General features: G+C 38.5%; 1 protein-coding gene across 12 annotated transcripts in view; it reads right to left on the reverse strand.

The window, feature by feature from the left end:
- UNC5D (unc-5 netrin receptor D) overlaps positions 1-13,935 on the reverse strand; it is a 220,653-nt gene that overhangs the window by 76,854 nt on the left and 129,864 nt on the right. Inside the window, exon 1 of one of the 12 annotated variants that reach the window (XM_048047288.2) lies at positions 712-730. The exons of the other annotated variants lie outside the window; for them this stretch is intronic. The gene's annotated coding sequence lies outside the window, so the exon portion shown is untranslated. Of the gene's footprint in view, positions 1-711; positions 731-13,935 lie in introns of those variants that run through there. 12 annotated transcript variants of the gene reach the window in all.

A 13,935-nucleotide genomic window follows, 5' to 3' on the forward strand; every position in this document is an offset into this window, starting at 1 on the left:
CTGCTGTGCTGCAGTACAGCTACACAAGGTCCTTCAGCGTACTGAAGTTCTTTGAATCATACTGGAGTACCAGCAGAAGTGAAATTTGCTACACCCCTCTCCCTGTACTTTTGCAGCTCTGTTAGAGGGTGACTTCTGACATACTGGCATTGCCCCGTAGTGAGCCCCACCTTTTCAAGGCGATGGGCAATTTCCTCAAGACAACCGCCATGACTGGTCTCTCGATTTCAATCTGCCCGTCTCGATGCTGTGTGAACGGGAGGTCACACAACAGCCTTGTGTAACCTCCAGGGGAGGGCAAAATTATGGGAACAGACACTAAAGAAAGGAGTGTTTGTCCCCAGATGTTATTTCACGTTTAAGTTCTAAACAATTTGGCTACTGCAATCGGTAGCAAAGCAAGATCAGACAAATTACGATGATACATTCCAACTCTCTTTAAAAACAATTTAGAAGTACTTAGCTGACACAGGAAGATGCATCAAACCAGCCAAATCTCTCTCACACAGCTCACCTCCCTCACTGATCACTTGAACTGAATGCAATTCATTGCTTCAGAGCTACGCTTCTTGGAGGTAAACTGCAGAAATCCAGCATTCCAGAACACAGGATAAAAACACTGCTTTTGTGTCTCTAGGAGCATACATACGTATATGCAAGCACACCCACCCAACCCCAATAAATACTTAAACAACAGGAGCTGTCACAGACCTTGAACACATCAATGCTAAACTGAAGGAAGACAATGCCCAAATTGATGTTCTGACATCCTAAGAACCAGACACTGCCCACTCGTAGCCAGGTAGAACAAATCCCACGGTCAGGTCCTAAAAAAATATTATTTAGAAGGCTATTGCTAATGTTATATAAATATACGTGCATTTCAGGATAAATACTGCATTAGCTGAGATAACTAGAGCAGCTGCTGACCAAAGCAAAACCTCTCCTCAAGTGTACTTAATACTTGTGGTTTTTAATGTAATGCATCTTTCTTTTGTGCATCATTTTTCTGTACCCTAATTTGTTTTAAAATTTATCTGAGGCCTACTGGAATTTTATACAGGTTTTGATTTCCAGTTATTAAGGCTTTTAATTTATAACTGTCGGTTTTCAAGATTCAGGCCATTCGTAGTTACCGAAAATTGGCTGTTTTAATACAACAGTGAATGACAGAAGACCAAACTATCAAACACAATTCTTATATTTTTCATTCCTGGAAAATTACCTTTCAGGAAGTGCTTTGTGTTTTATGATCTGCACACTAGTCCAATAGGGACTTTAAATCTTTTTATGACAATAATAGAAACAAAAAGAAATGAGAAAAAAAAAAAAGGAGAGTTAGGAAAAAACAAAATTCTTCTGTGAAATAAATATACTGCTGTTAGTTGTCAGATCACGTTTTAAAATCTTGATAGAGATGAATCCTTCAGCAGTTCAAATACGATTAGGATAAAATTTAAATGTTACAGTAAAATTTTGAAACAATGAAAAGTCATGCTTCCCAGGCATTTTTTCCAAATTAAAAATTGATTTTTAAAATAAGTAAATAGCCTTACCTTTCCACATTAAAAAAAAAAAAAAAAAGTTTAGAAGTGTCCCAAACAAGCCAAGTAGCTTACTGGAAATTAATATATATATATTGCTTCCTTTATCCAGGTCCCCTGAACTTCTAAATCTTGGCATTACCGTTTGGCTTCCTTATGAGGTTCTTGGATGTCTTCTGCACGCCAGGCCTAACCCCCTGGGCAATGCAGAAAACTGCTGTCTGTTGCCAGACCTGGACTCGCCTATTTGAGTCAGAAGACAATTAGTGATGACCAAAACCGAACTTCTAGACACCTTCTTTCTTCACCTTTCGTGTGTTTGTTATTTACTACAGACGTAAGTAATGACAACTGTCATCTTCAAGTGCGTTCATTTTTACAGGAGAACCAGAAGATGAAAAATTCCTACCACGGAGTACATAAATGCCTTACGCACGGAGCGGCTTCTGTACCAAAACTGGAGCCGTTCTTCAGTCAGAAAAGCAACGTAGGTGCGATCTGCCTACATTACTTTAACCATCTGACCCTCTCCCGTACGCAAAAATGTGATTTTTTTTACTCAGACATTGTAGGAAATACGATTTTGCTGTCCACATGAAATCCTTTAATGCCTCTGTTACTTCCTCTAGTACACGGATTTACTAAAGCCTACGGGGACATGGTATTTAGCAAAGATTGACAATACAGGCAACGGTGAGAGCGGTCAGTAGTAAAACATGCATGCTGATGAGTTCACTGCATAATTTTTCTTTAAGTTCTATACATTGAAGGGCAATCCAATTATTACCTACTCAGCGCCACTGGTAAATGATACAGAACTACTTAATGAGCGTGAGTGCCACGGAGCACTTACTGTACGGCCTTTTTTATTTGCTTTTCCTACTTCAGTATATTCCCCAAAGACGTAACTTTTAAACTTACAGAAATACTTGAAAATGCTTTTTATGCTTTTAACTGAATTCCTTGTTTCTTTTGCAATTGCATAACACAGTCCGAGGCCTAGCTTTATTAATAAGCAAGTCTGCACACACCTTGATTGTGCATTTCAGATGCCAAGGTAAGGAAGGCAGTACTGCTTATGTTCAGACACATTCAATATTTGTTATTTTCCAGCAGACTCCACATGACAATGATTTGCTTTAATGATCAATATTTAACTCCAGAAATGAATGTCTTAAAAAGTCTGGGAAGAATGCCTTCAGAAAGAAAATGTACTTACGCACCTATAAGCACGCTACGTTTACAGGTGAGAACTAGTGTGGGTAAACCTTTTCACTACAAATTTTCCCACAATGCCTGTAAAAAAAATCCATATGGGGTTTAAATGGATTAAACAAACTTGGATTTAATTCAATTGGACATTGCTCTGTGGGAATCTCATCCTATTTCACTGTTGACGTGATCTGATTAAGCATAGTCTGCTTTCTTTTGGTAATAAACCATGCTACAAAAACTGGACAATATTAGAAGGAAACTTCACGGCAAGTCAAGGTAGGGAATTAAGAACCCCCTGGGACTGCTGGGCTGAACCAAAGGTTGTAAGATATGTGAAGCACCTTGAGGCATACGAACAGGTAATTAGAGCCAAAGCATGCATGTATACATCATAAACAAATATTTAGGATCATTTTTCTTTCTCCACCAAGACGTTTGTTCCCTTCTCATTTCAGCAGGGCCTGAAATCATAATTAGGTTGCCAGGACAATACCCCGTGAGTATAAGATACTAATAAAATATCAAAGTAGAAAAACATAAAGATGCCACTGATGTTTGAACCAAAATTACTTTCTGATATGAAAACAAAACAAAACAGTGTCAGTGCAAGTCTGCAGAGACTGATACAGCAGTAGTGCAAAGATGCCAGTGCCGCCATGCATTTACAACAACCTAATCTATAGGAAGCAGCATGACACCAGTGGAAATCAATGAGATTCCTGTGAAAGTACCTTGCGTCCATCTATTCCTCTCTAATTTGCACATGGCACAGGGTGTGGCTGAGCAGGTGCGTATCGCACGTCATGACCTAAGAATTCAGGTAAGGTTTCATCCTAATGTCTCGATATAAGAAAATGCAGTTAAGGTAAGTTTCCATTGCAACACAATACCTGCCCAGCTGCCCTTTAGTGCTTCACTGAAGGATAATGCTTAATGAACCAGCCACTGCAATAATTAAGTCAGATACACATGAACTAACAGAGTATTTTGGGTTACGTTACCGTGAGTTACTGTGACACCAAGGCGCAGAGAACAGGAACACTGTCAAGCAGATGAACTTGCTTTTGAATAAAAATACCTTTGGAAGTGTCAAACAAAAACAATATATATTTGCACCAGTTCTCTCTTTTTTGTGTGTATGCTAACTGTAGTTTTCAGGGCTGTGAAGCACAAGATAAAATCAAAGAAATTCAAACCCAGAATCATCCTCCATGATCAATCTAATATCACAGTGAAGGCTCTCAGCAGGTAAAAAACATATGACAGCTAAATTATTTCTACTCGATTTCCAGAGTGGACTGAACCTTGTAGCAAAACTCACGACTTCAAAATTAAGTACCTAACAAATAGGACTTTTTGATGACGCTTACATACCCAGGAGTAATAAAGACTAAGAACACAAAAGTTGTTATTTTCAGGGAATTCGGTCATGGAGCAAGTAGATTACAGGCCTTTGTTAACATAACCCAATAAAACAACTCTTTATACTGGATATTCATCTACCCTACAAAGGACCATTTCTTCTGTTTTTAAGTTCAGTGTCTGTGTCAGTTGCCACCTATGTTTTTAAGAGATGTCCCAAAAATTCACACCCCGTAGGATGCCATCTCGTGGGGAAGCTGAAATAAAAGCTTATGGACAAAATAAAAGCTACACATAGGACCCCCTCCAACTCCTCTTGCTGTGCACATGAGATCGGCAACCCCGATGGGGTACAAGGCCTACTGGTACTTGAAAAACTTGCCTGTGGAAGTGGAAACCCCCACGCTGCTGTAACCATCTCGGGCACTTAAAAGGATAGGTGTTCCTCTGAACAAAGGGAGCACTGGTGGGAAATCAAGGATTCCTTAAGAACATGCTATAGGACCACGATCACTTTTTATTTCACATCTTAGCAGCCAGGGTCTCCTACGTTTTCAGCACATGTTGAAAGTCACAAGTGCAGTACACACGTCTCAGCAAACCACCCTATGATATCAGTGTATTAGTTTCATCAGACCCTCTTACTTCCTATGGATATAAAGTATAAACTTCCAGCAGCTGTACCATAATCCTTCTCATCAAATATTTGGGTGACAGGTGGAAAATTGTTCTGCCAGCTGAAGGAAGACAAAATCCATTCCTCCTGGCAATTTTCTGCAATGAAAACTCCAAAAAATGAATGTGCAATAAGTTGTGGAAATAAATCTAAAATATTATCACACAAAAGCAGTGTGCTCAAAATCTTTAGCTGCAAACTAAACCTGCTTATCTGAATTTTAAAGAATTTCATTTCTTTTTCTGTGTGCATAGGCCTAGATACCAAGCTGGGTGCTTATACTTGAAGCTATTTGTTTTACACCTGTTTGCTTTTTTTTTTTTTCTCTCCTCCCCATTACGCTTTGCTTGAAATGTTCAGTGGTTTCTTTGATCACTGCTTTTAAAGCATCTTGCATGCATCAAGAAAGTCTGACAACAAATCTGGGAAGTACATATTATCAATTTCATTTTCCAGAAGGGTAAGCAGTCAGTCTGCAAACAGACTCTGACTGAGAGCAGGCCACGAGACTAGGAACCAAATGCCACCGAGCTGCGTTCCCATACTTTGTAAAACCATGCTAAGATGCACACTCCGTTCTCTTCTTATTTAGAAGGCTTTAGATGACATCGTGTCCAGCTTCTTAGCAGAAAAGGAGAGTGAAAGTCCATACCTAATCATGGGAATAAGTTGTCTTAACAGGATTCAATATCAAGACAACTGCGAAGTAGTGTACATATATTTAAATGCCTGGGTATCTGTTCACTTTAACAATCCTTTCCTACATAACTACTATACATCTACGAAGGTTTAAAAGGTTCAATGCTTCTTCAACAGTGATAAAACAGACACCTAAGAGAAAGTCCTTGTGTGCATAACCGATGATCTACAGGCTCAAAAGCGGTGAGCGGAACTGCCTGAAGAGTGACAGAGTGACCTGCCACAGCTGGAAGCAAGTGAGGGAGCCTGCTTGAATAAGTCACTGCTCCTCGGTCAAAAACCCCATGATAACTGCCCATGGGCACGCCATTTGTCCATGGAAAGGCAAGTCAACGTGTTGGTCTGAGCCACCTATTCTTCTCACCGACAAGGAACACACATGGGGTGCCTCCAAACGCAAACCGGGGAGGTAAGCTGTAGTTTCCTAAAACGCTCTGATTTCTTGTATTTCTCTGAACAGCCCCTTTTTACCCCACTTTTCACCAAAAAAGACAGTAACAACATTATCATCCAAATGACTTCTCACACTGAATCCATTTGAAAAAGATGCTATGATGTCAACAAAATTTTGCTGTGACAGTATAAAAAGAAACAGTTTATAAAAAGAAAAAAAAAATAAGCCTTTTTCCTTAGTACCACTTTCCCTTTCTAATGTAACGTTCAGCTGGCATTGCTGCGCCATCTCTGGTCATTTCACGAGAAACTCGCAGTCGCATGAAATTCGTAAAAGCATCTTTCCATAAACAACGTTTTTAATGGGTTGCAGGAGGGTAGGACATTTATTTCCACCAATGAGGCTTAATACGTTCATAAAACATTACTGGTCTTTTCTATGCCAACAGAGATTTATGTGGTATACTATTGTAATCCCTTATGTATTCTAAACCTATCTATATCTAAGTTATACATATTTATAAAAATGATATATTGCATTTATTAAATATTAAGTGGATTAGCGGATTACAAACTTGAAGAATCTTTCATACATTCATACATTTATTTAACATCTAGATTTTTTTTCTTTAAGCAGTAGGCAAGGAATATAAATCTTTAAAGGAAAAAGATTCTCCAGCATTCTAAAGAGATGAATCTGTGACAAAAAAAATGCAGTGTGTGAAGAACATCAAACCAAAAGAAAAAAAATCAACTTTAAAAAACGGTGAGGAAATACTTGATAATGCCAGATTTATCCATGTGAAGAGAATCACACGGATGAGGACAATGACTGCAGATTTAGCTACAATCAGAACTGAAAGGCGCAAGGCCTCACTAGTTTATTCAATGAGCTCAGAACATACCTAAAATTCTTCCTAGGTATCAAACACCTAATATCGCATGCTGACTAGACAGAGTTTATCTTAAATAGCAGCAGTATTAGTTACAGAAATGTTATCACTTTCCCGAAAATTTGTAATATTTATCAGCTGGTTGTAGAGAGGGAGGACACTTTGGTGGCTCACTGCGCAGCCACGTATTTCCAGATGGTGAAGTAAGATGTTGAAGGTTAAAGCTCTGTTGTTGCCTAGGATAATTGGCCTGTTTAAGGTAACAAGAAGGGAACTCTGAATAAATTAACCAATGTTGTTCGGCTAACTGATGTTCCAAGTGCCTCAAAGGGCTGCCAACTGTAATGGGTGCCATTAAAAAGTCAATATTTACTTACAGTTTCTACACTGTGGAACAGGTCTTGCAGGCAGCTAGAGAAAATCACGCCTACAATTTAACACAGAAGTACAAGATAAAGCAGGAGATATAAAAGTGAAAGAAAGCTTCTCTGGAGAGCTCTGCCTGGATTTTGGTATATTTAGGTATCTCACATTTGCATTGAGAGCTACAGCTATTTCTTTAGCAGACTGGTCTTCCACTCCAGCAATCATCATAGATTAAGCAGCATCCTAAAGGAGATGTTTCTGAGAGCCGGGACGAGGTCTCCTCTGAAGGGCTTGTGCCACTGAAAGTCAGTAACGACCTCCACTTTGTCCCATGAATGGTTTAAAAACCCAACAAGCATATTTGATCCTAGTTCTTTTTTGAAGTCTTATTAAATTGCCAGTTTACATGTAAAAAGTACGTGTCTATGACTGAGAAGGGGTATGAATCAGAACCAACCTAGAACAGGAAAAGCCAATACGCTCATTGTCATCCTAACGATGAATATAAAGAGGGTGGATGTCTTCCATCTGTGAGAATCTTAGAAAAATAAATCAATTATCTTACTGATGATACTAAGAGTGCAGCATATAAAATTTGTAACTGCTTGGATTCTGTTCAAGGATAATGTATAATTCACCAGCAGAAAGTGAATGATGTTAGGGTAAAGTTAATGTGCTTATTAATGTAAAAGGCAAGGGGAAATGATCATGATGTAAGTAACTTGTTCTTAAATAACAGCAACTCATTTTTATTAGGCCCCAGTAAATTGGAGAAAACCAGTAACCTGCTTATATACTTGAGCCGAAATCTAATCAGACTTTCTCTAATAGCTTAAATCTACTGCCCTTATTCCAAGTCCCACCCTGAAATCTGAAATTATGAGGATGCAATTCAGCTGCTAGTACTGTTCAAAAGATACTCTAGCTGTATTACTCTCCCTTCATTGACAAGACTGTAATTATAATTTGGATCAGCTGCACTGTGATGTATCAAAGAGATTAACTTCCGTGGGAAAAAATAACCTGAAGGAAACTAAAAACTCCAAGTTGTCCACAAATGATGAGCGTAAACTAGGATTTCTCCCAAGTACAATTACTGACTTAACGTAGCTGCTTATCAAACCCTGGGTCAAAACACAGTACCTGCCCATGCAAGTACTCCAAGCTCAGCGGCACAGCAATAATAAGTATAATGAATTCATACCCAGCTCATAATTACACCTGCGGTACAATGCTTATTCTTAGCTACAGCAGCATTTTATTTACTGAATGAGCCACCAGAGCTCTTTCCGCGAACTCAATTCACAAATCAATTGTCATTATTAAGGCTAAAGGCTTTGATGTGCCCAACTGCCAATTCAACTGCCGAGGAGATGCTTACTGCAGAGCTATTCACATTCTGCTTCAAGCTGGACTACAGAAGAGTTTTTGTTTTGTTTGTAAGCAAGTAATAAGGCTGCCGCATTACAACTGCTGATAATATATTAAGAAGGAGGGGGCAAAGAAAACCCACACATATGCCAAACTGCTCTTCTCTTAAAACTACTGCAGCATCAAAGCTGTTCTGCAGATAAATGTCAGTTTAACTTCTTTTGTAAACGTTGGAGGAAAAAAAATATTCTTCCTGCACCACAGAATGATAACGCACACAATTCTTGAGGACAGATGTTGCATAACAAAGCACGTCTACGTTTTTCTTTGGCTGCCAGCAAAGGAAAGATAAGCAGTATCTGTTTCATGCCGTGTTTATAAGCTCAGCAGAAAGTCTCCCTGGCTGCTGTCCATCCAACCTTTCCCATCCCTACATTCCAGCAAGAAAGGTGTCAGTGACCTGATGTTCTCAAACACTGAAGGCGTACGATTGCATTGGAGCCAAGGACAGAAAGAAGCATATACCACCTTTGAAGCAATAAAGCAGAAAGATCAGGGAATACTTATTTGTCCAGAGACTGATATTTGCATGGCTAAAGCAGGATTTGTATTCTGGTACAAAAACACCTCAAGGCAAAAATCAACCTGCACTTCGTAAACATGCAAACATTGACATCAAGTCCTATTGTTTTTAAATGCAGATAAAAATAACCTTCTTTAGAAAAAACATATGGAGATCCTATCTGATATTTTCAAAACACTGTATTGGAAGTTTGTATTGTTTGTATTGTTTGTTTTTGTATTGGAAGTTTCATGTTAACCAATAGTATCATTTACCTTTTACTCCTCTGAGAAAGCACAGAAACCTTAGGTTTTGTGCTGAACTTCAGCACAATTTATTCTCTTGTACTTAATATTTAGATAAATCCTGTACTACTACGTAACAAGGTAAGCCTTGAAAAAAGGTGGTTGGTTCAATGTGCATTGCCATGAAGCCAGCCCAAACCTACTTAATCAAAAGGCTCATTCTAGAGTTTCTTTGCTCTAAGATTAGTTAAGCTGTACCACTGTGTAGACAATGCCGGGCTTGGCATTAAAGCCCCGCAGGATCTTGGTTTGATCCCAAGTAACACAAGGCTGCCATCCAAACCCCAAATGAATTTTTATCTACACAGGAACTGTGATAAATGGGGTAAGATGACGAAGATATTGAGGGATGTGTAGAGAGTAAGCGTATTGATCGTATTCTGTTCAGAAACAGCTCTTATGCCTACATGCACTAATTATAATATCACCTACAATATCTTTCCCATTTGAAAAGCTGGCATTTTTCATCTGTTTTCTTCTTTTGCCTTACACAGTAACCTTGCTGTGAATCAAACTCGAATATCAGTCACTGTCATAAGTAAATTACAGTATGAAAAATGCCAATTGGCATTTAAATCGTTACTATCTGAACAGACAATACCACGATTCCAAACACAAGAGGAACTTCTCCTCCCACCCGTTCCCTCTTTTAGCCAAAGTCCATTACCAAATGCACAAGTAAAGTGGAACAAAACATGAATCACAGGGCAAATCTGGGCTTATTTAAAGGTACTGTTTTATACGTGTATGAAGTAAATTAAAACCAGGACCTGACCTGAGGTACTTTATCCAAAGTTGTACTAAGAGTTATACTTACGTGTATCCATCTTTTGTTATATTCCTGTTCTTGTCATACTCACTAGAATAGCCAGTGCTACCCCTGGTAATTCACCCCAAGGAAGTGAAAGAGCATTTTCCTTCAGAAGTCACAGTAAAGTCACGAAAAGATATAAATGAAATAAGCACAGATTCTTCACTACACAGCTTGTTCACTAGCAAACACTCACCCTTTCTTTCTTTCGTCATATTGTCAATAAATAACAAATATGTTTCTAGCACTGTGAAATAAAACTTCTGGAAGAAATGGACTAAGAAGGAAGATAACTCCCTAAATTAATTCATCCGCTCCTAAAAATACTGTCAGAGAAGACAGTATTATGCCTATGATGAGATCTGGGTTCAGGCTATCTTAATTACCAAGACAACAATATGGAAATGCTCGTCTGAAAAAAGCATAAGCTAGGACACAAACGCAGTTGTAAGAAAGCAAGCTCTTAAACGATAACGCCTCTTGTTTTTATACTGACAGTGCTCAAGAGCACTGCTGTAACACACATCTTGAGGTGCTCAATAGCCAAGAGTGGAGACAACAGTGAAATTCTCAGCAACTGTGTTTTGAATCCCTAATGATCTAATTAAAACTGGACTAAAGAATGCTTCTTAGGTAACTGCAAACTAGTAATATAAGAATATATGTAACATGAGGTATTAACAGACATCATTCTGACTATAATATACAGTACATTTATTAGAATGAATTTAGATGAGATGAATACTAGATTGCCAAATTCTTATAAAATACAGAAGTGAAACTCATATGTTAGTTTGTGTTTGCAAGCATTTCCATTCCTCGTCCCATTTTACAGGAATTAAACAGAGCTGGAGAGACAGAGGAATTAAATTTAATGAGAATTCTGAGTTGACTATTAATTTTATATTCATACACTTTTTCATGTAACCCCTGCTTCAAATACTTTATGAAATAAACAAACAAACAGAAAACAAACAAAATAAACAGTTGTAACAGCTAAATGAAATAATCTCAAAGAGAGAAGTAAAAGGAAAGAGTAAAAGAAACATCTTTTACATCCTATTGGTATAACGGCACTGCAGACTGGGCAGCTCTTCATTAACCCACCTGCCCTAGACTGGTCACTATTCATCAGCAGCAGTGTTACTCCTGGCTGCTACGCATGCAGCCCGATCCATCTGCACAAGTACTATAATTCAAATTCTGAAGCAGCAGTTGAGATGAAAACCCCAAAGGACAGTCCAGAAACAAAAACATACTCATGCATTCCTGTGCTCCCTCTCCAATTAAAGAAATGAATTCACCAAGTCGGACATAACAGGGAAGAAAAGATTAGGCAACAGAAGGAAAAAGAAAAAAGAGGAAAATTGCTCTAGAAGGAACGCATCACACAGTTATCACCAATGTTTCAAATTAGCACAGCAAGTTATCTGTATCCGATTGTACTCACGAAGCATGCTGCATGTGTAAAATATACAATATATTTTCCAAATGAGATTGGCTTGCCATAGCCACATCTGCTGTAATGATACATTTTCAACACCACCTGGCAGTTTTGTCTTAAAGCCCTAAAGCAAAGGGAACCCAATCCACCTGTGGTCTTTGCTCTCATTTGCTGTTGACCACAGCGACTTAATCCGGAGTCAAAAGCTTGGATCCCCTGCACGCCTTCTTCTGGCTCCTTAAGTATTACAGACCCTCTCCTCTTGAGAAAGACAGTCTTTATATTCCCATGCTTCCTAACAAAGGGCAACCAGCTAATAGGTTGAAAATGGGTGGCATTAAATGCCTAAAGAATAGCTATTTTTACTCACCTTAATAACACCGTTTTTGAAGAATAATCTTATATCTATCCCTTTTTTTTACAAGTACTCTGCTGAAGATATCCTGCAGCTTTACTGGTTGGTTTGATTAAGCCAATACATCTGCAATTTCCTAGCCCACAGTAAGTAGATGTACTCTGCAGATTCATGATTTTCTGCAAAGAATATTTTCAACTTTAATACCTTAGTGAAATTCAAGGTATGACTGGGGTTATTCTCCTGCCCTATAAAGCTTAAAATTTATAATAGATCTTAGTCAAAGATATAACTCCCATAGAATATGGAATATATATACATATAAATGATAAAATAAGAAGAAGCTTATGAAACATCATTCATATAGGACTCCAGAATATTAAGTTTTACATATAGGAACAGTGGACACACAGAAAAAACTTTACAGATAGAAAAGAAAAAAGAAAAATGCATTTATGGGAATACGTGTTATTGTTGCTCTCCCTTTTAGAATCACTACCCTAACCTCCATGCAGCTGGAAGTAAAACAGTAAAATATTCTGGCACGCTGTAATATTATTTATAGAGACCTGTGAGGCATTTCCATTCGTTTATGTTACTACAGTTCTCAGAAGTTGTTTTGTAGTACTAGAACATAAGATTTCTCTGGTGCCCTCCAGTAAATTGTTTGAACAAATAAAATACATCTTTTACAATTCTTCTTTCTTCCTCTCTTCCGTTTATTTACACTCGGATAACCTTTCCTAAAACCAGGAAGAATTTAAGATATCCTACCTGAATTGAGAGAGTAACATCTTTTGGAATTTTCTTGATTGCCAGTCTTAAAGATCCTTTACACAGAAGACCTAAAACGTCATTCATCAACAGCCATGATGATGGCTCTTGTGCTGGCACTGGCACCATTGAAAAGAGCCTGGCTCTGTCTTCTTTGCACCCTCCCTCCAGGTTTCGTATATATTCATCTCTCCTCCAGGCTGGGCACTGCCAGCTCTCAGCCTTTCCTCACAGGAGATGCTCCATCCCCTTCATCATCTTGGTGGCCCTTCATTGGACTCATGTCCCTCTTGTTCTTCTATAACAAATTCACCTCAGTTCTCTGAAATTTTTGCTACCTGGCAGCTATTGTCCTAATGATCAACTTAAACTGCCTGTTTATGCAGCTACTAGTAGGGGGAGAAACAAAAGAACCCCAAAACAAAGCAAAAGAGAAAACCAAAAAGAGATCAATTTGAAAATACTGTCTCTCAAGAACCTCCTACACCAAACGCCCCTACAGCTGACAGTTTTGTGCAGCACAAAGATTAATAATTTTCAAAACCTGACATTTTCCAGCTGAATCACATGCTACTTTGCGAAAATTCTTTTCTATATCCGGCCCCGTGCTGCTTTGCAAGGAGAAGGGCATTTTAGGCTTTGGCTGCTTTTGTCACGTTAAAGGCCTGAAAAGACTTACAGCTGTTGGCTCCGCAGCAAGCCGTTCATGCACCAAACATGCACTTTTGGGTGAGACTGGCAATCTCTCTGTATTTGAATCGTTTATCCTTTGATGCCCATCAACTGAATTCTCTTGTACTGAAATCTAAATAAAACACAAGCCTCGAAAGTAATAAAGCACATCCGCTCTTTTCCCCTTCCACCCCTCAAATCAGTTAAAGTATTCACCAGTCCTATGGCTTACTCTTGCATGTATTTCATTGATTACAACCTTCTCTACCCGTGGGGTTTCAAGCAATTTTACTAAATGCTGTATTTTCTGATCTTTTACAGTACAGAATGCTCTACAAAGAAGCCTAGAGCAGACCACTCTGTATCATAAGCTCTGGAATCTAGACCATTTCCTGATGTTAAAAATTCCTGCACTGGGGATAAGGAAGCATAAAATTTGAAATTTGTGATTTCAAAATCTGGCCTCAAAAGTCCCACAGAGCCAAGGCCAACA

Source organism: Anser cygnoides, chromosome 26, assembly GCF_040182565.1.
Source record: "Anser cygnoides isolate HZ-2024a breed goose chromosome 26, Taihu_goose_T2T_genome, whole genome shotgun sequence".
NCBI classification, from domain to species: domain Eukaryota; kingdom Metazoa; phylum Chordata; class Aves; order Anseriformes; family Anatidae; genus Anser; species Anser cygnoides.